Source organism: Rattus norvegicus, chromosome 20 (genome assembly GCF_021556685.1).
Source record: "Rattus norvegicus strain SHRSP/BbbUtx chromosome 20, alternate assembly SHRSP_T2T, whole genome shotgun sequence".
Taxonomy (NCBI): domain Eukaryota; kingdom Metazoa; phylum Chordata; class Mammalia; order Rodentia; family Muridae; genus Rattus; species Rattus norvegicus.
The window spans coordinates 35442621-35469193 of record NC_141553.1 but is presented as its reverse complement, the minus strand read 5'-3'; positions in this window follow the sequence as shown (position 1 = coordinate 35469193).

Genomic DNA, 26573 nt, shown 5'->3' with positions numbered 1-26573 from the left:
TGTTACATATTTTTCTAAGACTCTTAGAAATCTCCATCAATGAAATTATCACTGAAATCTACGAACCACCAAATTTACACTGGGAAAAAAATCTTGATTAGACTTTCTAGAGTCTTTAATCCCTCAGGAATTTCAATGAAATAACATGTAAAATACAGTCTACATATTAGAAATAATTATGAATTATTCAAGTACAAATGGGTGTCTAGAGATGGCTCATGGATTTAAAGCACTTGCTGTTCTTCCAGACGTTCTGGGTTCATTTACCAGAACCCATTGGCAGATAACAAATAATTAATGCCTCACTTTTGTCTTCACAGGTGATGCATGTGTTTTGTGCATAGACATACTAGAAGGCAAAAGCATATTAGACTTAAAATAAAAAACTAAATATTTAGAAATACATGAAGAAATACAGTGTTGAAAGCTACAGCAATTTCTGCTTTTCTCTGAAGACATGTTGAAAGGAGAAATGGAATCCAGTTCTGTGTCCTTGCCAAGCAGCTGACTTGGCAAAAGCAGTCTGGGTTTGGGGCTAGGCTGTCAAAGAAATTAGTTCCAGATTTTGGGAACTTGATTTTTCCCTTTGGAATGATCATACTAGTGGTCATTGTATACCCAACCTTTAATGCTCTTGAGATGTCCTCTATTCTAACTGTACAACATGGCTTGACTAGCCACCTGAAGTGGAAACTCAAGGTTTCTTGGAAAGTAAGTTGTGTTGGATGGTGTTTTGCTGGGGCAAACATGTGAAGAATTGTTTTCCTGAAGGAGACACACATGAAAGGCAAGTGATGAAGGATGCATTGCTAGCGGCACACACATACTGGTTTGCCTCATATTTCATTGCTGAGTTCCATTCTTGTAAAGAATTCATTCATATAAAGAAACATATTAAACCCTAATGCTGTAGCCACCTCTTGTCCTTTCTGTACTCAGATTAATTGGCAGAATAATGTCAGCTGATAAAGATGAACATGGAGTTTTGCTAAGATACAATCACATGCTTAGGCAAGACACATGGAGGATACCTGATGTTTTGAAGGAGTATGAGTAGGACTTGTTTCCGGTCTCCATCTGCGCCCAGAAATAAGGCTGTCTCACAGCCCTCCAGCCTTGTCCTGAGAGAGATGGTCTCCCAGGAGCACTCTCACTCCTAAGCCCACAGGTGAAACCCCATTTTTCCCTCCAACAACTGTCCAAAGAGGGACCCCCCCCCCCAGGAGCACACAGAGCACAGGAACGATTGAGCAGCCTATAACAGGGTCATTCCTGTCTCTGTCTGCGCCCAGAGCTAAGGGTATCCTACAGCCCTCTGGACCCAAAGCCTGCATGAAGAGAGTTGGTCTCAGGGGTTGGGGATTTAGCTCAGTGGTAGAGCACTTGCCTAGGAAGCGCAAGGCCCTAGGTTCGGTCCCCAGCTCCGAAAAAAAGAAAAAAAAAAAAAGAAAAAAAAAGAGAGTTGGTCTCCCAGTTGCACTCTCAGTCCTAAGATCATAGGCTTATAAGCCCACAAGAGGGACAAGCTCCAGTCAGACACAGCAAGACCAACTAACATCAGAGATAACCAGATGGAAAGAGGCAAGTGCAAGAACCTAAGCAACAGAAACCAAGACTACTTGACATCAAAACCTAGTTCTACTACCACAGCAAGTTCTGGGAACCCCAACACACCAGAAAAGCAAGATTTGGATTTAAAATCACATTTCATGATGAAGATAGAGGAGTTTAAGGATGACATAAATAGCTTCCTTAAAGAATTACAGGAGAACACAGGAAAACAGGTAGAAGCCCTTAAAGAGGAAACACAAAAATCCCTTAAAAGTTACAGGAAAACACAACTAAATAGGGGAAGAAATTGAACAAAACAATCTAGGATCAAAAAATGGAAAGAGAAACAATAAAGAAATCACAGAGAAAGACAACCATGGAGATAGAAAAACCTAGGAAAGAGATCAGGAGTCATAGATGAAAGCATCATCAACAGAATACAAGAATGAAGAGACGATCTCAAGGGCAGAAGATACCATAGAAAACACTGACACAACAGTCAACAAAAATGCAAAATGCAAAAAGTTCCTAACTCAAAACATCCCAAAAATCACAACGAGAAGACCAAATCTAAGGATATTGGGTATAAAAGAGAGCAAGAATTCTAAACATAAAGAGCCAGTAAATATCTTCAAAAGATAATAGAAGAAACTTACCTAAACGAAAGAATGAGACGTCCATTAACATGCAGTAAGCCTACAGAACTTCAAATAGATTGGATCCGAAAAGAAATTGCTCTAGTCACGTAATAATGAAAACACCAAATGCACAAAATAAAGAAAGAATATTAAAAGAAGTAAGGAGAAATGGTCAGGGAACATATAAAAGCAGACCTATCATAATTGCACCAGAGTTCTAGACAGAGATTATGACAGGTAGAAGATCCTAGGTTGATGTCATCCCGACTCTAAGAAAACACAAATGCCAGCCCAGGCTACTATATCCAGCAAAATTCTCAATTAACATAGATGGAAAAAACAAGATATTACATGACAAAACCAGATTTACATAATATCTTTCCACAAATACAGTCTTACAAAGAATAATAGATGGAAAACACCAGAACGGGGGATTGGAGGAGAAACTACAACCTAGAAAAAACAATAAATTAATCTTTCAATAAACCCAAACCCCAAAGAAAATAGATAAAGATAATTCCAACTCTAGGAACAAAAATAACAGGAAGCAACAAGCACTTTTCCTTAACATCTCTAAATATCAACAGGCTCAATTCCCCAATAAAATGACATAGACTAACTGACTGTATACATAAACAAGACCCAGCATTGTGCTGCATACAGGAAATGCACATCAAAGACATAGACAGATGCTACCTCAGAGTAAAAGGCTGGGAAAAGGTCTTCTAAGCAAATGGTCTCAAGAAACAAGCCAGAGTATCCATTCTATCAAATAAAATTGACTTTAGACCAAAGTTTCAAAAAAGATAAGGAAGGACATTCTACACTCATCAAAGGAAAATTCTACCAAGATTTTCAATCATGAACATCTGTGCTCCAAATGAAAGGGCAGCCACAGTCATAAAAGAAAATTTATAAAGCTCAAAGAGCATACATTGCACCACAAACAATAATAGTAGGAGATTTCACACCGCACTCTCATCATTGGACAGATCATGGAAACAGAAACTAAACAGAGACACAGTGGAACTAACAGAAGTTATGAACCAAATGGGTTTAACAGATATCTATGTAACATTTCATCCCAAAACAAAGTAATAAACCTTCTTCTTAGGACCTCATGGTACTTTCTCCAAACTCAAGGTCACAAAATAGGCCTCAGTAGATAGAAGAAGATTGAAATAATCCCATGCATCCCATCAGATCACCATGGACTAAGTCTGGTTTCAATAACAACAACAACAACAACAAAAAACAAAAAACAAAGCCCACATACACATGAAAGCTGAACAATGTTCTACTCAATGATAACTTGGGCAATGAGGAAATAAAGAAGTTAAGGATTTTTGTAGCATTTAATGGAAATGAAGGCACAACACACACAAACTTATGGGATACAATGAAAGCAGTGTTAAGAGAAAAACTCATAGCTCCGAGAGCCTCCAAAAAGAAATTGGAGATAGGATACACAAACATCTTGACAGAACACCTGAAAGTTCTAGAACAACAACAAAAACAAACAAACAAATGAAAAAAATCAAATACACCCAAAAGGAGTAGATGGTTAGATGGCAGAAAATAATCAAACTCATAGCTGAAATAAACCAAGTAGAAACAAAAAGAACTATACAAAGACTCAACCAAACCCGTAGCTGTTTTTTTGATAGAATTAAAGATAGATAAATCCTTAGCTAGACTAACCAAAGAGCACAGTAACAATACCCAAATTAACAAACTCAGAAATGAACAGGGAGCCATAACAAAGGAAATGAGTGAATTCATACAACTATCAGATCCTACTACAAAAGCCTACTCAACAAAACTGGAAAATCGGGATGAAATGGAAATTATTCTAGACAGATACCAGGTACCAAAGTTAAATCAGGAGCAGATAAACCATCTAAACAACCCCATAACTCCTAAGGAAATAGAAGCAGTTATTAAAAGTCTCCCACCCAAAAAAATGCCCAGGACCAGATGGGTTTAGTGGAGAATTCTATCAGATGTTAAAAGAAGACTTAATACCAATATTTTCAAACTATTCCACAATAGAAACAGAAGGAACACTACCCAAATTTTTACTTGAAGCCACAATTATGCTTATACCTAAACCACACAATGATCTTACAAAGAAAGAATACTTTAGGCCAATTTCCTTCATGAATACCAATGCAAAAATACTCAATATAATCACAATAGCCACAAATGATATAAAATACCTTGATGTGACTCTATCCAAACAAGTGAATTATCTGTATGACTACAACTTCAAGTCTGTGAAGAAAGAAATTGAAGAAAATATCAGAAGATTGAAAGATCTCCCATGCTCATGGTTTAGCAGGATTAATATAGTAAAAATAGTCATCTTGCTGAAAGCAATCTACAGATTCAATGCAATCCCCATCAAAATTCCAACTCAATTCTTCATTGAGTTAGAAAGAGCAATATGCAAATCCATTTGGAAAAAAAATACAGGACAGTGAAAACTATTTTCAACAATGAAAGAATTTCTTGGGGAATCACCATGCCTTACTTCAAGCTGTATTACAGAGCAATCATGACAAAAACTTTATGGTAATGGTATACAGAGAGTCAGATGAATGGAATAGAATTGAAGACCCAGAAATGACCCCACAAACCTATGTTTACTTGATCTTTCACAAAGAAGCGAAAACTATCCAGTGGAATAAAGGCAGCATTTTTAACAAATGGTACTGGTTCAACTAGGGGTCAACATGTAGAAGAATCCAAATTAACCCATTCTAATCTTTTTATACAAAGTTCAAGTCCAAGTGGATCAATGACCTCCACAAAATCCAAATACACTGAAACTAATAGAAGAGAAAGTGGGGAAGATCCCTGAACACATGGGGGACAATTTTCTGAACAGAATACCAATGGTTTATGCTCTGAGATCAAGAATTGACAAATGGGATCTTATAAAATGGCAAAGCTTCTGTAAGGAAAAGGACACTGTCAATAGGACAAAACAGCAACCAACAGATTGGGAAAAGATCTTTACCAATCTTTCATCCAATAGAGGGCTAATATCCAATATATATAAAGAAGTCAAGAAGTGAGACTCCAGAGAATCAAACAGCCCTAATAAAATGGGGTACAGAGCTAAAGAAAGAATTCTCAACTTAGGAATATCAAATGACCTAGAAGCACCTAAAAAGTGTTCAATATCCTTCGTCATCAAGAAAATGCAAATAAAAAACAAACAAACAAACAAAAAAAAACCCCCTGAGATTCCACCTCATACCAGTTAGAATGGCTAAGACCAAAAAGTCATACTATCTGACAACCCAGCTATACCACTCCTAGGCATATGCCCAAATGGTGCTCCAATATATAACAAAGACACATGTTCCACTGTGTTCATAACATCTTTATTCGTATTACCCAGAAGCTGGAAAGAACCCAGATGTCCTTCAACAGAGCAGTGGATACAGACATATTTACACAATATAGTACTACTTAGCTATTTAAAACAATGACTACGAAATTCTTAGGCAAATGAATGGAACTAGAGGATATCATCCTAAATGAGGTAATCCAGTCACAAAATAACACACATAGTAGGTATTCAGTGACAAGTGGATATTAGCACAAAAGCTCGGAATACCCGACAAAATTCACAGACAATATGAAGCTCAAGAAGAAAGAAGGCCAAAATGTGAATGCATCAGTCCTCTTAGCAGGGAAAACAAAACACTCCTGGGAGGAAATACACAGAAAATGAGAGGAGCAGAGACTGAAGCAATACCACTCAGAGTCTGCCCCTTCTGGGGATCCATCCCATATGCAGCCATCAAACCCAGTCACTAATGCTGATGCCATGAAGAGCTTGCTGACAAGAACCTGATATGGATGTCTCCTGAGAGGCTCTGCCCCAGCCTTTATGCTTGTAGTGACCATCAGACTGAGCACAGGAATGCCAATAGTATGGTTAGAGAATGGACTGAAGAAGCTGAAAGGGTTGGTACCCTTCAGGAAGAAAAGCAAGATCAACGAACCTGATCTCCCAGAGGTTTCAGGAGCTCTAAACCACCAACCAGAGTACAAATGAGGCACCCGTGGCTCCAGCCACATATGTAGCAGAGGATGTCACTGTCTGACATCAATAAGAAGAGAAACCCTTGGTCCTGTGAAGGCTTTTTCTCCAGTGTAGGGGAATGCCCCAATGTTGAGGTGGAAGTGGGTGGGTGTAAGGTGGATCATTCTCATAGAAAGACGAGGAAGGAGATTGGGAGAAGGGTGTAGTGGGAAAGGGAATGACATTTGAAATGTAAATACATAAACTATCCAAAAATAAGACTCAATGGAAAAGTGTGTGTGTGTGTATGTGTGTGTGTGTCTACGTGTGTGTGTGTGTGTGTGTGTGTGTGTGTGTGTGTGTGTGTGTGTGTGTGGTCGGGGGCTTGCATTGCTAGTCTTGCCATGGTTCTTGGGCTCATGTCTTCATCTTTGCTGATCTTCACCCAAAAAAGTGAGGCACAACACACATCTCCTGGCCTAATTTCTCCTTCTGACTAGTCCTGATTCCACTGAGGCCTGGCTGTTTTACTATGTTGAACCACTGCTGCTGATTCATGTTTGCTATCCCCACACTACTAAATGAGATTATTGGTATATTCATAAAATATTGTGACTGGATCAAGTTGCCACTGCTGATTTTCTGAACTACTGATTTCCTGATAATGCAATGGAATTTGCTCCAAAGAACAATTTTTAAACAGACCCACTCCCCCCTTCTCCTAATAACTTTTCCTTCCCATTACCTGATAACCTTTCTTTTCTATTACTTCTGGTGGGTGGTGGGCTAGAAGGTAAGTTAAAGCATTTATGAACCATTATTAAAAATAGGGTTGAGGAAAATTTAAGCGCACAGCTATCTGTTGACTTTGTCCCAATGTATGACACCTTTTGTGCTTTTATCCCATTTCTTGACAGAAAATAGTATATAAGATACAGAAACTCTTAATAAGTTTGTTTGTAATAAACCACAGCTTGTGTTAAACCTCCTGATTCTAAATTTATCTATTTCTTTACCATCTGGTCTTCTGGTCCTGTCTCTTAGGAACCTGCCACTGAAGAAACCCCTGGTGGTTCAGGTCAACGCACATATTTAAACTTCTAAAAATGGTAGTTTGACTTCTGAAAAGAAAAATCAATATGCAGTGTATTGACTAATTTCTTCAGGTAAATTATTGCAAACTTAAACTAAGGTATTCAGAATCTATCCACGACTCTGTTGTGTTTGAATAGTTTTCTTTTGCTCTTTTATTGCCAAGGATAGTAGGACTGAACCACATAACTTCTAGAATACCTCTTAATATAGTTTTTATAGAAACATAGCAAAATATCACTCTTATAATACTGTGTGAGTTTGCTTAAATTCTGAGGCATTAGAAGGTAAAGCTACATAAAAGTACGAATCTCATTAAATTTTATATTTAATAAGGGTTTTCTCACTGAAATTTGACATATTTGACATATTTAATTTTAATTGTTAGTTAAGTCATTTCCAGATCCAGCATATCTGTGTAAGAGGGGCTGCAACACAGGTCCTGCACCTGGAGCATTGATCGGCCTTTGATCTCTACCTGGATTGATAGTTACTTGCCCTGAAGTTGATCTGCTGTTTCTTCTATTTTACTTCCCATCTCTCTTCCTGGGAAATATACTTCCCCCATAACTCAGAGATAATCACTTCATAATAAATGAAACAGATGTGCTTCTCAGGGATGAGGAATGGGAGTGGTCATTAGACTGTGGAGAATGAGAGCAGATTGCCTGTTTGGCCTTTAGTGCTGTGGGAAAGTATCTAGACAATATAGCTACAGAGGCCATAAAAGCCTACATGGCCCTTTGTAGATATTTTTTATTGTAAGACTCAGCTTTGCACTTGGAATTATGAGGTGACACATGTACCAATGACATCTCCAATACCCCAATGCTCCAGTGCTCCAGTATTCCAATGACTGCTGCATTAATTAGCCAGGGGGAATTTGAGGACATCAAAGATAGAGAACTAAAATAGTCTCAAGAATGGATAGTCATGGATAGAAAAAGCAGAAATCTATTAAAAATCCAAGCAAATGATAGATAGGTTTATCTTACTGGAGGAAAGTTGGTATACGGTCTAAAAACAAGTAGTATTAGAAGGAGAGAATACAAGGCCATGGAATTGCTAATATGAAATATAGGTTAGAGAATTAAAAGATGATGTACGAGCATAGAAAAAATTAGTACTACATTGTCAGTTACATGAAGGATTGAAGATGACGTAGCCTACTGTACTTTCATAAATTTTAAAACTTTTAAGAAATTATTTTAACCTTAGTAATCTGTCACTTTTCTGTTCTTACATGAAAACAGTTGCTAAAGACTGCTGTCTGTTGTACCAGGAAACCACAAGAGCTGTTCCTAGGTATCAAGGAAGACTAGGCTATGTAAAAACTATAAGAAAATGTGCTTTTGCCTTGTGTTTGGTTTCTGTTTTAAGTTAGTAGGAGTTGAGACTAATTATCTCGGATTTATAAAGTTTATATAAATTTAAGGATTTTTTAAAAAAAATTAACTATGGTCAAAGGCTTGATGATGTGACTTTACTAAATAGAAGACTGGGTTCAGCCTCTCTGGTCAGAAGGAGAAAGGATGAGAAGAAAGAAGGGTAAAATGGGAATAAGGAAGAAGGAAGAAGAAAGAAGAATGATAAAAATCATTGTTCAGGGGGTTGGGGATTTAGCTCAGTGGTAGAGCGCTTGCCTAGCAAGCGCAAGGCCCTGGGTTCGGTCCCCAGCTCCGAAAAAAAAAAATCATTGTGCAAAGAAAGAGCATATGAACTAAGAGTTGCATTCACTACTGATTCTGAGTTATTATTGAATCAGCACCACTTCCCTTTCCCCCTTTCTCTGGACCCTCCTCACACTGAGGCTAGCCTTCTGCAATTCAGGTCACTTTTTTACATTAGGAGGGATGGGCTGACTCTTATAATTATTTTACCTTCTGCTCGACAGGTTTTAATATTAAATTCCTTTTCCAAAACATATTATATAGACTACATCCCATGTTTTTACTTAGAACATAAACATATTTATTTAGTGTATATATTTTTATTTTAAATTTTGTTCTAAACTAAAGTATTTGGTTTAAGTAAACACCCAAGACCTTTGTCGATAAAAAAAGGGGCAGGGGGAGTAAAATGCAGGAAACATCAAAATTAGAACATGATTTGTTTAACATTTTCTAACTAATTGTTCTCATTTTGTCATTATTGATGTTCTGAATTTTATTGTAATCTGGCATTAATTGGAGGTAATTGATTATATTTATCTGGTAATGGCTAATCAATTTTAAAAGTTGATGAGAATACACAGAGGGTATTATATTAATTGCAAATGACTCTCTGAATACCATAATATATACAAACTGTGTGTTCATATACATATACAGTGTTCCCTCTAAAAGCTGAGGAATGCCTAAGAAAATATACTACAGTGTGACAAGCATTTCTTTTGGGTTATTTGTCAGGGCTGTCTGAGGAACTCCAAAAGTATACAGACTATTGTTATGCCCTTTGTTTTACCACAGAGACACAGAGATGGAAGGAAGTCCGTTTTGCTGATTACACAATTCTCAATTTAAACATAATTTAATTAATAAACTGAAAAGAAAGATATTATCATTAATATTTCATTTAGCATATTGAAAAAGAAAAAACTACCTAGAAAATGGTGGCATATGCAATGATCAGCCCAATATAAATAAAGCAATAAAAACACAGTAATAAACTGGGGCAGTGGATCAATGGGTTCTTTCTGTATAAGCCTCAGAACATGAGTTCGATTCCTAGAAAACTCTTAAAGGTAGAAGTAGTGAACTGACTCAGCAACATTGTCCTTTGAACTTTATGTGTACCAGGATATTTATGTGCATACTCATACACCTAAGGAAATACAATTTTAAGAAAAGATATAGTAGAAGCTTACAAGGTTTACAGGTTAATGAGCATTATAATAATGAATGGTCTGACAAAACATTCTCTCTGGTGTAGTAGTGGGATGGGCATCATGGGAGTAACAATCTATTTTCTGATTGTCAATATTGGTATATGAATCTATGCCTGGATGGGTGATGAGTCCTAGGGTATAACCAACTATTATTATTCTGCTAAATGGACATAGTATTAAATTGACTCTTGATGATGCTTTCTTGTTAGACTCATAAATTAATTCATTTCCCAATGTTCATAAGAGAAGATTCCTTTATACAGTAGACGATGATTAATATAGTGACCCATTTCTGACTAAGATGTAAAAGATAAGAGATGGTGAAACGTTCAACTCTAATTGAAACATATATCACATATCTCTTTCTAAGGCTCATTGATCATTAAAGAAGATGGAGTGGAAAGGTGTAAATGGCAGAGATGGTGAATGAGTACTAATAAGCAGTGACTTGCAAACATACCAGGGAAGCTTCATATGAAGCCAGAACAGCTATGACAGCAAACGCAAAGCTACGTATGAAGCCAGCACAGCTATGGCAGAATACACAAAGCCTACACAAGGTCAATCCAGATAAAGCTTAGCATAAGAGGAAGACAGAAAATGGAAATTAGTTCACAGCCAAGGCCATGGACATATGTGAAATTGTTTGCTGCTGAAAGAGGAAGAGTTGATTTTCTGAGAGTGCAACTCCAGGTAAGGTGCACATGCTTCATTGGAGAGCTCCATATCGAAGTGTATTTGGGCAATAAAAATTGGATTTCATGAACTGAACAAAATAGAAGAACACAGATTTGAGTGGGTGGGGAAGAGGAAATAGAACTCAGAGAGTTGAGGGAGGTTTTGGATATGATCAAAATATGTATGACATATTCATAGATATGAGATGATATTCATAGATTCTAGATTCTCAAAGAACTAATAGAAATATTTTTAGAGAAACAATACAATGAGAAACTTTATTCTATCAAAGAAATAAACAGTACATCACAGCATTTAAATAAAGACATGGGGAAAATAACAACATCAGAGAAAATATATTAAAACAATGAATCACAGAAAAACAATCTTAACAGCTGTGTGAAAGTTTGAAACATATTGTTCAGTTATAAACATTTAAGGCCCACAGCTTATGGCTCACATGATTTTTTTGGTACTTGTGTATCCTTGGTCAAAAACAATCAAAAGATAGCAAACAATGATTCAAAACTAGGTCAAATAACACAGAAAACTAACACTAGAGAATATAAGCTAATTAAGGAGTCTGTATCTCTTGTTTAAGAAATGTCATTTGCTCAGATTCTAACAAAACCTGCAAATTTAATAACTACTGTGTTACTGTACTCTGAAGATTCTTTGAGACCAAAACCAGGGCATAGGGAAATAAATTCCCTCTTTTATAAAGGAAACAAAATATTGTACAATCCTAAATATCGTGTAGAAGCATACAATATAAAAATCATTGTGTTGTGTCTATAAAAGAAATGACCAATATGCCTTTCACCTTCTCACTCAATAAAAGTCAACAATTCAAGTCTCTATTTCTTAATTATTTTTAGTGGATATTTTATTTATTTACATGTCAGATGTTATCCCCCTATCCAATTTCCCCTCTACAGATCACCCATATCATGCTGTCTCCCCCTGCTTCTGTAAGACTCCTCTGCCCTTGACTCCCCCACTCCCAACTCAATGCCCTGGAATTCCCCTACACTGGGGCATTGGTACATCACAGGACCAAGGGCTTCTCCTCCCATTAATGCCAGATAAGGCTATCCTCTGCTACATATGCAGCTGGAGCCATGGATTCCTCCACGTGCTCTCTTTGGTTAGTGGTTTAGTCCCTGGGAGCTCCGGGCATCTAGTTGATTGATATTGTTCTTTCTATGTAATTGCAAACCCTTTCAATTTCTTCAATCCTTTCCCTACTTGCATGTGCTCAGTCCAATAGTTGGCTGTGAGCACCCTCATCTGTATTGGTCAGGCTTGACAGAGTCTCTCAGGAGATAGCTGTATCAGGATCCTGTCATCAAACACTCCTTTGCATCAGCAAGAGTGTCTGGGTTTGGTGTCTGTGTATAAGATGGATCCCCAGGTGGGGCGGGCTCTGGATGATCTTTGCTTCAGTCTCTGCTCCATATTTTGTCCCTATATTTCCTTTAGCCAGGAACAATTCTGGGTTAAAAATTTGGAGATGAAGGGATTGCCACCTTCCCCAACCTGGGGCCTTCCATAAGTTCTGGAAATTGTCACTAAAGATTCTCCCTCCCCTTTATTAGACATTTCAGCTAATCTCATCTACACTGGGTCCTGGAAGCCACTTGTTTCCTGGCATCTGGGAATTGCTGGTGGCTATACCAGTACCACGTCCCCTATTGCTACACAACTCTGTTCAAATTCCTGACAATGTATATCATGCCCTTCTGCCACCAAGCCTGATCCTGCCACCATTTTCCCCACCCCGTCCACTCTTCCTCCAAAATCCATCCTACCCACTACCTCCTGTGAGTATTTTGTTTCCCCTTCTAAGAAGGACTGAAACATCCACACTTTGGTCTTCCTTCTTCTTGAGCTTCATATGGCCTATGAGTTATATCTTGGGTATTCCAAGCTTTTAAGCTAATATCTACTTATCAGTAAATGCATACTATGTGTGTTCTTTTGTGACTGGGTTACCTCACTAAGGATGATATTTTTTAGTGCCATCCATTGGCCTAAGAATTTCATGAAGTCACTGCTTTTAATAGCTGAGTAGTACTCCATTGTAAATGTACCACATTTTCTGTATCAGTTCCTCTGTTGGAAGACATCTGGGTTCTTTCTAGCTTCTGGCTACTATAAATAAGTCTGCTATGAACATAGTGGAGCATGTGTACTTGTTATATGATGGAATATCTTTTGACTATAATGCCCCGGACTGGTAGAGTGGGTCCTCAGGTAGTACTACGTCCAATTTTCTGAGGAATAGACAGCAGATTTCCATAGTGGGTCTACTAGCTTTTAAACCCATCAATAGCAATCTATCGGATGTAGGATTACTAAAATCTTTTCCCAATCTGTGTTGCCATTTTGTCCTAGTAACAATGCCCTTTGCTTACAGAATCTTTGCAAATTTATGAGGTCAAATTTGTCAATTCTTGCTCTTAGAGCATAAGCCTTTGGTGTTCTCTTCAGGAAATTTTCCCCTGTGCCCATGTGTTCAAGGCTCTTCCCCACTTTCTCTTCTACTAGATTTAGTGTATGTGGTATTATGTAGAGGTTCTTTATCCACTTGGACTTGAGCTTTGTACATGGAGATTATAACTGACTGATTTAGATCATTCTACATGCTAACCCCTAGTTGAACCAGCACCATTTGTTAAAAATGCTGGCTTTTTTTCCACGGGATAAGTTTAGCTTCTTTGAAAGATCAAGTAAACATAGGTGTGGGGTCATTTCTGGGTCTTCAATTCCTTTCCATTTATCTACCTGCCTGTCTCTCTACCAATACCATGCAATTTTTTTTGTATTACGATTGCTCTGTAATACAGCTTGAGATAAGGCATGGTGATTCTCCCAGAAACTCGTTTATTGTTGAAAACAGTTTCCAGGGTCCTGGGTTTTTTGTTATGCCAAATACATTTGCAAATTGCTCTTTCTAAGTCTATGAGGAACTGAGTGGGAATTTTGATGGGGATTGCATTGAATCTGTAGATTGCTTTCAGCATGATAATCATTTTTGCTATATTAATCCTGCCGATCCATGAACATGGGATTTCCATTTTCTGAGATCTTTGTTTCTTTTTTCAGAGATATCAAAGTTCGTGTCATACAAAAACTTTCTCTTGCTTAGTTAGACAAACCAAGGTATTTTATATTATTTGTGACTATTGTGAAGGGAGGGTTTCATTTCCCTAATTTCTTTCTTAGCCTGTTTATCCTTTGAGTAGAGGAACACTACTGATTTCTTTGAGTTAATTTTATATCCAACCGCTTTGCTGAAGTTGTTTTATCAGGTGAAGGAGTTCTCTGGTTAAATTTTTAGGGTCACATAAGTATACAGTCTTATCACCTGTAAACGGTGATATTTTGACTTCTTCCTTTCCTATTTGTATCCCTTTGATCTCCTTTTGTTGACTAATTACTCTGGCTAGGACTTTAAATATTATATTACATGGTTAGTGAATGGACAGCTAGTGCCTGATTTTAGTAGGGTTGCTTCAAGTTTCTTTCCATTTAGTTTGATATTGGTGAGTGGTGTGCTATATAGTGCTTTTACTTTGTTTAGGTTTGGGCCTTGAATTCCTGATCTTTCTAAGTCTTTTATCATGAAGGGGTGTTGAATTTTGTTAAATGCTCTCTCAGCATCTAATGAGATGATCATGTGGTTTTTCTTTGTGATTGTCTATACAGGGGATTACAGTGATGGAATTCCATATATTGAACCATCTCTGCATCCATGGGATGAAGCCTATTTGATCATGATGGATGAGATGTGTTCTTGGATTTGGTTTAAAGAATATTATTGAGTGTTTTGCACAGATATTCATAAGGGAAAATGGTCTGAAGTTTGCAGTCTTTTTTGGTATTTGTGTGGCTTTGGAATAAGTATAATTATAGCTTCATGGAACAGATTGGTTAGTGTTTCTTCTATTTCTATTTTGTGGAATAGTTTAAAAAGTATTGGTATTAGGTTCTCTTTCAAGTCCTGATAGATTTCTGCACGAAAACAATCTGGTACTGGGCTTTTTTGGTAGGGAGAATTTTTAGACTGCTTTTATTTCTTTAGGGGTTATGGGAGGTTTAAATGATTTATCTGATCTTTATATAACATTGATACCTGGCATCTGTCTAGAAAATTGTCCATTTCTCCAGATTTTCCAGTTTTGTTGAATTTAGGCTTTTGTAGTAGGAACTGATAATTTTTTTAATTTCCTCAGATTGTGTTGTTATATCTTCCTTTTCACTTCTGATTTTGTTAATTTGGATACTGGTTGGTTAGTCTGGCTAAGGGCTTACCTATCTTGTTGATTTTCTCAAAGAACCATCTCCTGCTTTTCTTGATTCTTTGTATAGTTCTTTTTGTTTCTACTTGGTTGATTTCAGCCGTGAATTTGATTATTTCCTTCTGTCTAGGTCTTTCGGTTGTATTTGCTTCTTTTTGTTCTAGAGCTTTCAGATGTGCTGCCAAGCTGCTAGTGGATGCTCTCTCCAGTTTCTTTGGAGGCATGGCATGCTATGAGTTTTATTCTTACCATTTCCTTCACTGTGTCCCATAAGTTTGGGCATGTTGTGTCTTCATTTTCATTAAATTCTAAAACATGCTTAATTCCTTTCTTTATCTCTTCCGTGAAGTAGAGATAGAGACTCATTCAATTCAATTCAACTCTCATTCAATAGAGAGTTGTTCCGCTTCCCAGTGTGTGGGGGCTTTTTCTTATTATTTTGTTATTGAAGACCAGCATTTGCCTTTGGTGTTCTGGCAGGATGCATGACATTATTTCAGTCATCTTGTAGCTGTTGAGGACTATTTTGTGACTGACTATATAGTTAGTTTTGGAAAAGGTATCATAAGGTTCTGAGAAGAAGGTATATTCTTTTGTCTTAGGATGAAATAAATGTTCTATAAATATCTGTTAAATCCATTTGTTTCATAACTTCTGTTAGTTTCACCATGTCTATGTTTAGTTTCTGTTCCCATGATATGTCCATTGATAAGAATGGTGTGTTGAAGTCTCCTACTCTTACAGTGTGGTGTAATTTATTCTTTGATCTTTAGTAAAGTTTCTTTTATCAATGTGAGTGCCTTTGCATTTGGAGCATAGATGTTCAGAATTGAGAGTTCATCTTGGTAGATTTTTTTTCTTTGATGTGTACAAAGTGTCCTTCCTTATCCTTTTTTTAAATTTTGGTTGAAAATTGGTTGATTTTATTTGATATTAGAATGGATACTCCAGCTTGTTTCTTGGAATCATTTGCTTGGAAGACCTTTTTCCAGCCTTTTAGTCTAAGGTAGTGTCTGTGTTTGTCATTGATGTGCATTTCCTGTATGTAGCTAAATGCTGCATCCTATTTATGTATCCAGTCAGTTAGTCTATATCATTTTATTGAGGAATTGAGTTTATTGGTGTTAAGTGATTTGAAGAAAAAATGATTGTTGCTTCCTGTTACTTTTGTTGTTAGAGGTGGAATTATATTTGTGTGACTATCTTCTTTTGAGTTTGTTGAAAGATTAATTTTTTTTTGCCTCTTCTAGGGTGTTTTTCCCTCCTTGTGTTGGAGTTTTCCATCTATTATCATTTGTATGGCTGCATTTGTAAAAAGATATTGTATACATTTGGCTTAGTCATGGAATATCTTGGTTTCTCCATCTATGGTAATTAAGAGTTTTGCTGGGTATAGGATCCTGGACTGGCATTTGTGTTCTCTTGGGTCTGTATGATATTTGCCCAGGATTTGCTGGCTTTCCTAGTCTCTGGTGAGAAGTCTGGTGTAATTCTTATAGGTCTGCCTTTATATGTCACTTAACATTTTTCCCTTACTGATTTTAATACTCTTTCTTTGTTTGGTACATTTTGGTGTTTTGATTATTATGTGACAGGAAAAATTTCTTTTCTGGTCCAATCTATTTGGACTGCTGTAGGCTTCCTGTATGTTTATGGGCATCTCTTTCTTTAGGTCAGGGAGGTTTTCTTCTATAATTTTGTTGAATATATTTATTGGTCTTTAAGTTAGACTCTTCATTGTCACTATAACTATTGAATTTTCTTTGACCATTCTGTTAGTGTTTTCTATGTTATATTCTGCCCCTGAAATTCTCTCTTCTATCTCTTGTATTCTGTTGGTGATGCTTATATCTATAACTCTTGATCTCTTTCCTAGGTTTTTCTACGTCAAGGGTTGTCTTTCTTTGTCATTTCTTTATTGTTTCTATTTTCATTTTTAGATCCTAGATTATTTTTGTATTCCTTCACCTATTTGGTTGTGAATTCTTGCACTTCTTTAAGAGATTTATGTGCATCCTCTTTTATGGCTTCTACCTGTTTACCTGTGTTCCCCATGTATTTCTTTCTGGGGTTATTTATGCTTTTTTAAAAGTCCTCCATCATCATGAGATGTGATTTTTTTTTCATTCTGTTTAATGTGTTTTTTTTATTTTTTTATTTTTTATTAACTTGAGTATTTCTTATATACATTTCGAGTGTTATTTTTAACTTCCAAAATTGCTCTTCTGGTGCACCCTTATCATGAGATGTGATTTTTAAATTCCAATCTTTCTCTTCTGGTGCCTTGTGCTATCCAGGACTTTCCGTGTTGGGAGAACTTGTTTCTGATGATGCCATGTAGCCTTGGTTTCTTGCCGTGCTTCTTGCCATCTTGTTATCTCTGATGTTCGTTGGTTTTGCTGTCTATAACTGGAGCTTTGTCCTCCTGTCATCCTGTGAACCTGTAATATTCGGTATGTCAGTTCTTCTAGGAGACCAGCTCTCTCTGGGCTTTAATGAGGTGCAAAGAACTGTGATCTTAGGTGTGTCAGCACCCCTGAGAGACCAGTTCCCCCTGGGTGGGATTTGGTTGCAGAGAGCTGTGGCTTTGGCTTAGCTCTGGGTCACAGATGGAGACTGGAAGCTTGATTATTTTTTTACTTGTATGCTTTAATATGTATATTTTATTTTAAATTTTCTTCTATTTTTGAAATAGATATTTTTCACATTATATAGCCTGACTGCAGTTGTCCCTCCCTTTGCTCCTCCATGTTCTTCCCAATATCTCTCCTGATTGGTTCTACTCCCTTTCTGTCTCCCCTTAGAAAGCAAATAGGCTTCTAGGGATTGTTAGTAATATAAGCTAAAACTAAAACTAGAATTTTGGAATTGAACAAGACAAACAGAACAGAAAAAGGCCAAAAAAAGACACACAAGAATCAGAGACATACTGGGGCAGTCAACAAAAGCTTATAAATGGAAATCATAATATGTAGGCAAAGGACTTGGTGCAGACCCATGCTAGCTCTGTGGATTCTTCATCTATGAGTTCATATGCAGTTTGATCATGTTAATTCACAGGGCCTTGTTTCCTTTGTGTCCTACGTTACCTCTGACTCCTACACTCTTTCTGTTTCCTCTTGCATGAGATTCCCTAAGCCCTGAGGAGAGCAATTTTATAGAAACATTCTGCTTACGTCTGAGTATTCAAAGTTTTTTTCTCTTTTTGTATACTATCTAACAGTGGATCTGTATCTGTTCTCATCTGCTGCAGGGGGAATTTTCTCTAATGATGGGTAAAAAGGCACTAAAGCATGACTCTAGCAATAGCATTAGGAGTTATCTCTATGCTATTTTATTTATTTGTTTGTATGTTTGCTTTTAGAACAGCAGTATTTTGTTTTACCCTAGGTCCCTCTGCTATCAAATCTCAGGATCTTGGTGACCGAAACAGTGATGAGTATGGTTCCATCCAAATTAGATATTGGTTGGTAACTCGCACAAGTGTTTGTCACCATTGCCCTAGCAGGCAGGGCACCATTGTATATAAAGGGTTTGTGGCTCGTTTGGTGTTTATGCTGCTCCTCTGGTAAGATTAAGAATATCCTCCTATATTAGAGACACTAGCCTGTATAAGTGAAGGTTTTGTGTAGATTCCAGATCAAATTCTCCATGTTTTGTGATTTGTATAGATGCTGTCTTCAGCTATGGGACCTTTTCATCAGTTTCTAGACAACAATCTATAGTTTTGGCAACTGCCTGGATTGTTTGGGGATTCCCATAGGAACACTTTGGCCAACAACTGAATTAGATGAAACTAAATTTTAGAAGCTTCATTTGCTGACAAGAGATGGCCATTTGGCACACCACGTTATTTGGTGATTTCCTTTAGATCATCTTGTAGATGTATTTATATTAGGAATCTTCTGAGATATTAGATTCTCATACTATGTCACAAATAGCACTTAATTTAGCTGGCTTCCCCTATAGTTTTTCTCTCATCCCCTTCTTCTGTCCCCATCTTCACATGATTCTTCTATAATCCAAATAGTTCCAGCTATGGCTTCCCTCTCATGGAGTGGGCCTTCTCCTATAAGGCTTCTGTTTCACTGATGATGAATGATTAGAGGAAATGAGGGACATTTGTTTGTCCTAGTTACCCTTGTTATTTTCAATTATTTCTCAGAGTTTGCACGTTTGTCCTGTGATACATCTTTTAAACTGCTTTATATGAGGTGGAGAAGCAAAAACTCACCCTGAGATTAATTCTCACAGAGACCTTTTTCCATTATCTCAAAAAAATCTTCTATTTAATATAAATTTTGTACTGTTTTCACTTCTTTCATCAAGCAGCACTTGGTAAAACACTAAAAGGGAGAATTATGATGTTAAATTACAAAGACGTCACTACAGATAAGAGGTACAGGAGGGAAGCTACACAGATAGGGTTGACATAAATCTGGTAAATAAATAATAAATAAATCTGGTAATAATAAAATAAAATCTGGTAAAAATAAAATAAATCTGGTAATAATAAAAATAAATAAATAATAAATCTGGACTACCACTAAATTAATGGAATCATGAGAAGACTACTAGCAGTTTAATAAATTCAAAGATTTTTCTAGAAGCCATAAGCATTCTCTCAGAAATTAGTAGGTATTTTTATATTCCAGGGTCCAAGTTACTTTGGATTAGCACTGAACAAGGTGATCAAATAGGGAAATGAAGAGTGATTTGTGATACACACTTCTTTCTAAGTATCATATACCAAATAAGGTAGCATCTGGAAATTAGTAGTAAATACCAGTTTGAGCCCAAGAAATAAGAGGTAATGACAGAAATAAAGTCAGATTCACTGCCCCAACTCTCGAATGGCATATCAGAAAAATGAAGTATTAGAGATGCTGACATAAAAACTGTACTTGAACAATAATAATCAACAGAACAGAAGTATTAAAAAGAAGATGAAATTTCAATAAGGGGAAAGGAAAGGCATTCCCACATAAGAAACATTTTTAAATAAGAAAGTTCAATGTGTGCTGTATTGAATAGTTACAGAGAGTGTGGACAACTTTGCCTTATTCCTGATCTTAGTGCAATTACTTTAAATTTCTCTCCATTTAATTGGAGTTTGGCTACCAGCTTGCTGTATATTGCATTTACTGTGTTTAGCTATGTCCCTTATATCTCTGATCTCACCAAGACTGTTACCATTAAGGGGTATTGGATTTTACTAATAGCTATGTCAGCATCTAATGAGAATTATTGTGTGTATGTGTATGTGTGTACGTGTGCATGAACATGTGTGTGTGTGTGTGTGTGTGTGTGGTGTGTGTGTATTCAGTTTGTCAGTTTGTATATGTAATAGATTATATTGATGAATTTTGTAGGAGTTTGGAGAATCCTATGAAAGAGAGAGAGAGAGAGAGAGAGAGAGAGAGAGAGAGAGAGAGAGAAAGAGAGAGAGAGAGACAGAGGTCACGGGTACCACAGAAACCCTAATCCAGGCCCATAGTGGCTTATTGAGACTGAACTGGTAACTAGAGAGCATTTTTGAGAGGGAACTAGGCCCTGTGCCTATATGTAATAGTTGTGCAGCTGTGCCTTTATATGGGACTCCTAACATTAGGAGCAGCGACTCTCTGACTCTCTTTTTTACCTTTAGATCCCGTTCCCCTAACTGTACTGCTTTGTCTTCCCTCAATACAAGAAAATGCACCTAGTCTTACTGCAACTTCCTGTGTCTAGGTGGGTTGATGTCCTTCAGAGGCCTCCCCTTTCCTGGGAGGAAGAGGAGGAGGCAGAGGGCAGCAGGGGTGTGGAGGGATTAGCAGGAGGAGTGGGGGTAAGCTGCAATTGGAATACAAAGTAAGTAAACAACTTAATAAAATAAAATACAAAATAAATTCAACAATGAAATATTTACCTACAAATTTCAGCAAAACATATTTTCTTTCAGCTATTTCCCATGAACCCTTCATTTATTGTACTATAGGATACTGTATGATGTTGTGACAGTTGCCAACATACTGTAAACATTTTGTATTCTCTTTGCTGGCCCATAAGGGACTCTAATTTCATGTCATGTCAACTACATATCATTAGTTTTACTCACTCATAGGGCCATATAATTTTTTAAGGGGTGCCAGCATTATGATATAAAGGAGTGCCTACGTGTGCTCTTTCCAACTTTCAGAATGATGTCGTTGAAAGTAAAACTGAGCAAAGATGTTAAACCATCTGTTGGGAGCAATCCCCCAGAGCTCAGCACTGTGTGCTGTATTTCTTCCCTGACCTGATTGCTCTTTTCTTCTGTACATTCTTTTATAACACATTTTTATTACCTTTGAGGAAATGGCATTCTTTATAAAAGAGGGAAACTTCCATCAAGGAAAGGAAATAGGTTTTTATGTTTTCAGTTCTGTACTTGTTAATATTTTAAACCTGATGGGTATGGAGTCACCATGGAAACAAACATCTGGGCATGTAGTGAGTCACTACACAGGGTGAACTAAACTGAGAGACTCATCATAGATGCTAGCAGCATCTTTCCTGGACCAAGGATGTGGACTAACAGCAGCAGAGTAGTCAAATGCCATAATTCATCTCTCTTTGCCTCCTGACAGTGGATGTGACGTGTCAACTGCCATCTCTTTCTGCCATCACACCTTGTCCTCTACAGAGGATTGCACCCTCCAATTAAATAAGCCCTGTCTTCCTTAGGATGCTTCTTTTAACATTTTGTCATGCAACAAGAATGTTAATGCAAAACCTTCCTTAATATTTCAAAGGAAATGAATTTCTTTCTTCATGTTTTCTCACATTCAGTATTATATACATTTAAGTTTCTATGGATAGGCATTGACTTACTTAAAGCTAGTATTTGATAGCCTCTATGCAGTAATTTTGAGGAATGTGTTGCTTTGCTTTGTTAATTTGATAAAATATATCTCTTTTGTGATAGTGACACTATGCAGAAGTAAGTTTGGCCAATACCAGGAGGCCCTGTAAAGAATGGGGATGGGACAGAGTATAAGACTTATGATAAAGCAGATCATATCTGAGTAGTGCTGTAATATGCAGACTGTGAGACCTTGGACGCATCCCTTAATGTACTGTTTCCTTAAGTTCCCCATTAATAAATCTAAGTTTAAGTGATTGCTTATGAATCTTAACCTGGTTATTTAAATAACCAAAGCAATTTGTGATATGAAATACAGCCTCAAATTTATTTCAATTTTTGACACTTTCTATATCATACCTTGTTCATTATCTGATAATTATGTGATAACGTATGTAATGTTTGGGTCATAACAGTCTGTTATAAAAGTCATCATAAACATCTCTTGCCACACCCACTTTCATCCCAGAAAAATTTTATTACTTCTCTTTACTCACACACACACACACACACACACACACACACACACACACACACACACACACATACACACACATTTCTTTACCTTGAGGCCTAGAAAAATATGTAAGGAAGATTATATATCATTGTATTTATATGTAACATTGTACAAACAAATACATTGTTAGTATTTCCTTCTGACCGCTCTACTCTACTGTATCTACTCTAATTTTGAGACTTATTTTAATTCACTATACATTGCTTCAATGAATCTAAAACGACCACTTATGTTAACTATAAAATAAAAGGGAGAGCTGGACCTGTGGCTCAGTGGTACTCTTTCTAAGAACACATTGTTCACTTCCCAGCATAAACATAATGGCTCCCAAACATATGAAAGTCTAGTTACAGGAATTCTGTGGTTCTCTGCCTTCTGAGGGCACAAGGCAGATGGATGTGGACAGATAATACATGTAGGCAACACATTCATACACATAATAACATAATATACTTTTTAAAATTCTGAGAAAAATAAGAAAAAAGAAAAGAAAAATCACTCTAAATCAAGATTACATTTAGCAATGTTTGATATTCTAAAAATTTACCCTCGTTTTCAGTGTGGTTTTAATTTCTGTTGCTATAAAATTGAAACATTGCCTTTCTCATTGGGCTGAAGTATTTATGGGTTTAATTTTGATAATAGTTGTAATGGGATCAGTTGTTTTGATATGTGATGTTTATATGTTCATGTTTTTTTTTCAAACCTCTAATTGCACATTTGGTCTTTTCTTGATTCATGAAGCATTAGGAGAACACATTTTATTCAGTTGGACTTAGAATAACTTTTTTTATAAACTTTGATATTTTATTTTTCTTTATAAGACATTTTTATTCAAGAATGAAATGAATTTCAACTTCTGGCTTTGCTATTTTTAATTTACATAATTTTTCAAAAGTTTTGTGTTTGAATAAATAACCTTTTATCTAACTTTAAGATTTTAAAACTGTGATAAGATAACATCAGCTCTCTATACCCAAATCCCAGGGGTGGGTGTGGGCTGGGGAGGGAGAGCTGGACTCTCAGAAGTGTGGAAATTCCTGAGACCTCAGGGAAGACCTGTACTTCTGCTCACATTCCTGGCACAACAGGAACTCCCTAGTGCCCTCTGGGCACAGGAAGCTAGGAGCAGTCAGGGGCAGGGCCACTCCAGGTTCTGTCTGTGCCCAGAGCTGAAAGCCAGTCACCAAGGAGAACTTACACACCTGAGAGCAACTCTTCTGCTCCAAGAGACATGCCTGCAGGCCTCGGAACACTCAAACCAAGAGGCAGTTTGGGACAGGATCCTTGCAGTTTGTGCCTCTGCCCAGAGTTGAACTGGTCCCACAGGTCTCTGTACCCAGATCTGTCTGTAAGAAATCAAGTCAACAGGAGTGGTGACTCATAGACTTACAGGAGGGTCAAACCACTGTCAGAGACAGCAAGGCAACCTAGCACTAGATACAACCTAATGGCAAGAGGCAAGCACAGGAACCTAAGCAACAGAAACCAAGACTATTTGGCATCATTAGAACCAAGTTCCCCAACCAAAGCAAATACGAGATATTCAAACACACCAGAAGAGCAAGATTTGGATTTAAAATCCCAGCTCATGATGATGATAGAGGACTTTAAAAAGGACAACACAGGTAAACAAACAGTAGCCCTAAAAGAGGAAGCACAAAAATCTCTTAAAGAATTGTAAGAAAATACAACCAAATAGGTGAAGGTTTTGAACAAAATCACACAGGATTTAAAAATGGAAATAGAAATGATAAAAAAATCACAAAAAAAGAGAACTCTGGGGATAGAAAACCTAGGAAAGAGATTAGGAATCATAGACTCAAACATTACCAACAGAATACAAGAGATAGAAGAGAGAACCTCAAGGGCAGAAGATACCATAGAAAACATTAACACAACCATCAAAGAAAAAGTAAAACACAAAAAGCTCCTAAACTACAACATGCAGGAAATCCAGGAAAAACTGAGAAGGTTGAACCTAAAGATAATAGGTATACAAGAGAGCAAAGACTCCCAACTTAAAGGGCCAGTAACTATCTTCAACAAAATTATAGAAGAAAACTTCTCTAACCTAAAGAAAGAGAAGCCCATAATCATACAAGAATCCTACAGAACCCCAAATAGAATGGACGAGAAAAGAAATCCCTCCCATATAATAGTCAAAACAACAAACACAAAAAACATAGAAAGAATATTAAAAGCAGTAAGGGAAAAAGATCAAGTAGCAGATTAACTTAGACCTATCAGAATATTACCACACTTCTCACCAAATATGAAGGCCAGAAGATCCTGGGCAGATGTCATACAGACCCTAAGAAAACAAAAATGCCAGCCTAGGCTACTATATCCAGCAAAACTCTCAATTAACATAGATGGAGAAACCAAGATATTCCATGACAAAATCAAATTTACACAAAATCTTTCCACAAACCCAGACCTACAAAAGATAATAAAGGGAAAACTCCAACACAAGGAGGAATACTACACACTAGAAAAAGCAAGAAATTAACCTTCTTTCAACAAACCAAAAAGAAGAGTGACACACAAACTTAATTCCCACTGCTAATGACAAATATAACAGGAAACAACAATCACTGTTCCTGAATATCTCTACACATAAATGGACTTAATTCCCCAATAAAAAGACATAGACTAACATAATGGATATATAAAGAGAGCCCAGCATTTTGCACATAAAGGAAACACACCTCAGTAAAAACAACAGACACTTCCTCAGAGTAAAAGACTAGAAAAAAATTTTGCAAGCAAATGGTCCCAAGAAACAAGCTGGAATAGCTATTCTAATATCAAATAAAATCAAATTTCAATAAAAAGTTATCAAAAAAGGACAAGCAAGGGCACTTCATATTGATCAAAGGAAAAATCCACCAAGATGAACTCTCAATCTTGAATATCCATGTTCCAAATGCAAAGGCACCTCCATTCATAAAAGAAACCTTACCAATGCTCAAAGCACACATTGCACCTCAGACAATAATAGTGGGAGATTTCAATATCCCACTCTCATCAATGGACAGATCATGAAAACAGAAACTAAACAGAGACATAGAGAAACTAGCAGAAGTTATGAACCAAATGAATTTAACAGATATTTATAGAACCTTCCATCCTAAAACAAAAGAATATACCTGCTTCTCAGCACCTCATGGTACCTTCCCCAAAATTGACCATATAATTGGTCACAAAACAAGCCTCAACAGATACAGGAAGATAGAAATAATCCCATGCGTGCTATCAGATCACCACGGACTAAGGCTGGTTGTCAATAACAGCAAAAATGACAGAAAGGCCACATACACTTGCAAGCTGAACAACACTCTAGTCGATGATAATTTGGGCAATGAAGAAATAAAAAAAAGAAATTAAAAAGTTTTTAAAATTTAATGACATTAAGGCACAACATACACAAACTTATGGGACACAATCAAAGCAGTACTGAGAGGAAAACTCATAGCCCTGAATGTCTCCGAAAAGAAACTGGAGAGACCATACACTAGCAGCTTGACAGTACACATAAAAGCTCTAGAACAAAAAGAAACAAATACACCACAAAGGAGTAGAAGGCAAGAAATAGTCAAACTCAGGGCTGAAATCAAAGAAGTAGAAACAAAAGAACCATACAAAGAATCAAGAAAACCAGGAGTTGGTTCTTTGAGAAAATCAACAAGATAGGTCAACCCATTGCCAGACTAACAAGCGGGAACAGAGATGAAATTTACAAAATTTACAAAGTCAGAGATGAATTGGGAGACATACAAACAGAAACTAAGGAAATCCAGAAAATCATCATATCCTGCTATAAAAGCCTATTCAACAAAACTGGAAAAACTGGATTAAGTGGACCATTTTCTAGACAGATACCAGGTGCCAAAGTTAAATTAGGAACAGACAAACCATCTAAACTGTCCCATAACTCCTAAAGAAATAAAAGCAGTTATTAAAAGTATCTCAACCCAAAAC